This window comes from Castor canadensis, chromosome 2 (assembly GCF_047511655.1).
Source record: "Castor canadensis chromosome 2, mCasCan1.hap1v2, whole genome shotgun sequence".
Classification (NCBI taxonomy): Eukaryota; Metazoa; Chordata; class Mammalia; order Rodentia; family Castoridae; genus Castor; species Castor canadensis.
In genome coordinates this window covers 125068860-125072946 of record NC_133387.1, presented here as the reverse complement: position 1 = coordinate 125072946, position 4087 = coordinate 125068860, and the positions used below count along the sequence as shown (strand labels likewise).

At 36.4% G+C, this 4087-nt stretch overlaps 1 pseudogene; it reads right to left on the bottom strand.

Moving 5' to 3' along the window:
• Window positions 1–2229: 2229 nt before the first annotated feature.
• Window positions 2230–3156, bottom strand: LOC109680028 (olfactory receptor 4K3-like; annotated as a pseudogene).
• Window positions 3157–4087: the final 931 nt, after the last annotated feature.

The following is a 4087-nucleotide window of genomic DNA, read 5'->3' as shown; positions in this document are numbered from 1 at the left end:
TGAAGAAAGAAATCAAGAAGACATCAGAAGATGGAAAGATCTCCAATGATTATGCATAGGCAGAATTAATATGAAAGTGGCAATACTACAAAAAATCTGTATGTATGGAGTTCAGTGTAAACCCCATCAAAATTCCATTGACGTTCTTTATACAGATAGAAAAATCCATCCTAAAGTTCATATGGAAACACAGAAGACCTCAAATAGCCACAGCAATACTGAGCAAAAAGAGCAATGCTTCAGGTATCACAACAACCGATTTCAATCTACACTATAGCTGTAGAGCCACAGCAATAAAAAGAGCATGGTACTGGCACAGAGAGAGGCAGGAAGACAAGGGGAACACAATAGAAGACCCAGACATAAATCCACACAGCTACAGTCATTTCATTTTTGACAAAGGAGCCCAAAGCACGTGATGGAGAAAAGGCATTCTTCTTTAATAAATGATGCTAGAGAAACTAGATATCTACATGTAGAGGACTGAAACAAAATCCATGTCTTTTACTCTGTCTTTCAGTTCAAAGTGGATCAAAGACCTTAATGTAAGGCCCTAAGCATTGAAACTTCTATAGGAAAAGACAGAGGATGACTTCTTCTCATGGGTAATAACTTCACAAATAGAATACCAGTCGCTCAGCAATTAAGATAAAGGATTCACAAATGGGACTGCATGAAATTAAAAATCTTCTGCACAAATGAAAGTAACGGTCACCAGATAGAAGAGGCAGTGCACAGAATGGGAGAAAAATCTTTGCCAGCTATAGATCTGACAAAGAATTAATAACCAGAATATACAGTGAGTACAAAAAAGTAAACTCCAAAAAAAAATCAGTGACCCAAGAATTGGCAAATGGACTGAACAGAGCTTTTTCAAAGGAAGAGGTCCAAATGGCCAAAAAAACCCAAACCAAAAGAAAAATACACATGAAGAAATGCTCACCATCCCTGGCTATAAAGGAAATGTAAACCAAAATCACATTAAGATTCCACCTCACTTCTGTTAGAATAGCTACCAACAAGAACACAAACAACAACAAATGTTGGTGAGGATATGGGGAGAGCAACCCTCATACACTGCTGGTGGGAGTGTAAGCTTTTGCAGCCACTGTGGAAAACAGTATGGTGGCTTCTCAAAAAACTAAAAATAGAACTGCCATATGATCCTGGGAAAATGTCTGAAGGAATGCAAGTCAGGATACAGTAAAGACACTTGCACACATGTTTATTGCAGCACTATTCACAATACCCAAGCTATAAAAATAGTTTGGTGCCCTATAATTCATGAATGGTTGAAGAAAATGTGGTGTATATACACAATGGAAAATTACTCAGCTCAAAGGAAGAATGTTAAGTGCATTAAGCCAGGCTCAGAGAAATCAAGGTCACATTTTTTTTCTCATATGTAGCAAGTAGATCCAAAAGATAAATGCATACACATTTTATTTTTATCATTCCAGCTACATGTCTCTTGAGAATATAATTCAACTATATTTAAAATAATTATTGAGAGTTAATGGTTTAACATTGCCACTTAATGAATTCTGTTATGACTTTTTACATTTCCTTTATTTTCTTTGTTCACATCTCACATTTAGTTAATCATTTATTAACCAAGAAAATGTGTTTCAAAGTTTTGTCAACACTTCTTCCTGCATATTTAAGGAAAAAGCCAAGGGAAACTCTGTATGTACATGAATAGTTAAGACTCAAAACCTGACAGTGATTATGTCATGGAGGACAAAGGCAGCCTTAATGTGCTTAGATTCATTATCATTTTTCTATGTGGATGGAGACCATGGAAATATCTTCAGTATTCTTTCTAGCTAATTTAGATATGTGATGCTGTATTTTAAAAGATGTGAATAATGATGACTAATTCAGGTGACTTTGTAAACAGTAAATAGTGCAATGTCACACACAGAGTTAGCAACGTGGGTAGTGTATAATGAATTGTGGCAATTCTTACTTTCAGAGTCTTCATCATTATCATATCTTACAATCTTTGCTCATTCATAAAGGAATTTTTACTGAATGTTGTGTTTTCTAGTGGTAAAAATATAAATATTGGATTTTAAACATATTTTCACAGTGGAAAATATATAAACTGTATATATGTGATCACTCAAAGCACACAGAAATAAATGAGTCATGTATGCAGTCAAATTTGTAAGTCAAAATGTCGCCAAACTTGGGAGACTCAGTGGACTCTCTGACTACATGAGATATCTAACAATTATTACTTGTATTCACATGCTGATTTAGCAATTTCTTTATGCCATTCTTAATCACTTTATTTCTCAGTGTGTAAATGGTTGGATTTAGGAGAGGTGTGACCACTGTGTAAAACACAGCAAGAAACTTGTCCACTAAAGCAATGCTGACAGGCCACAAATAGATGAAAATGCAGGGTCCAAAGAACAGCACCACCACTATGATGTGGGATGCACAAATAGAGAATGCCTTTGATGCACCATTTTAGAGTGAAGGTGGACAGTTAATAGGATGTAAGTATAGGAGATCAGCAAGAGAATGAAGCAATTTTTTTGCTAAAGCACCACTGTCAGCATTTATCACTACTCCCAAGGTATCAGTATCCATGCAGGTTAATTCTATCTCTAAGGGGATATCACAGAAAAAGCTGTCCACTAGTCTGGGTCTGCAGAAGGGTAGTTCCAATATCATGAGGCGTTGACTCAAAGCATGTCAAAAGCCAATGACCCATGGTACTAGCCCAATGCACTTCTGTCTGTCCATGATGCTGCTGTAATGGAGTTGCTTGCAGAGGGCCACATAGTGGTCATAGGCCATTGTAACAAGAAGCACCATCTCACCCCCTCCAAAAAATGCATACAGAGGATCTGGATCATACAGCCTCCAAAGGAAATCATCCTATTGTCCTGTAGGAGGTCGATGGTCAGCTTAGGGGTGGTCACTGAGGAAACGCAGAAGTCAACAACAGAGGTTAGCTAGAAAGTACATGGGAGAGTGGAGATGGTGATCAGTGATGATCACTACCACAATAAAAAGGTTGCCCACCACAGTCTTCAGGTAGATTGTGGAAGATGGCAGAAAGAGGAAGATCTGTAGTTCCTTTGAGTTGCAAAGTCCCTGAAAAGTAAACTCGGACACCTCCTACTTGTTTGTTTCTTCCATCCAGTATACTATGTTCTAATAATATATAAAGACAAAGAGTTGAACTGAGAACTCCTGGAATAGAAAATAGAACTAAATGTTTAGGTTCCAATGACCAAAACAGTTCAAATCAAAGCCTTGGCATTTCACTAAAACCAGAATTTAAAATAGGTGTTTCTTGAATGCAGATGTGTGCACAGACATGAGTCTAAGCAGGGAGGGTACTTAGGTGCAGAAAGTCAGGTCAGCAATTACTCAGCAGAAGTACAATACACACAGGTGTGGAAATGATTATTTTAATTGTAAATGTCAGCAGCAAATGTTTTCTGTTAACATCTTTTCTAAGCCTTGAATCTGTGTTGTCTTTGCAGAATCCCAAAGAATTTTCTTCAGTGCATAGCTGTAAAATATATTTGGAGTATCTTTATTTTAGCAGAGTGAATACTAGGAAATCATCTAGCAATACATTTAAGATATGAACACATAATTCTTGGACATAAACCTATTGCTAAGTGGGTACACATGAGCAGAGTGGATTGAACCAGTCTATCACAAAGTATGAGAAAAATTGGTCATCAAATGACTGGAGAGTGAATTGCATATTCCAATTGAGACTGAAGATGCTAAATATACATTTCTAGGATTATAACTGTATACTGTATTTTCTTAAATTTTGAATTTTCTCATGATAGCATATTTCTGCAAAATCATATATTCCCTGGCCTGAGCAACATCACATGTTATCATACATTATCTGGTCCTTAACCAACATGTAAGGGCAATTTCTTTTTAGAGACTAGCTTGAATGATATGTTACATCTTCTTTCCATTCTGAGTGTCATTCCTGGGAGACAATAAAAATTGCATGTTTATTCATTTTAAAAGTAGGCATCTTTATTATATAAATTTCTGTCATGGAAATATTTATATTTTATAAACCAGAGCACAAGGT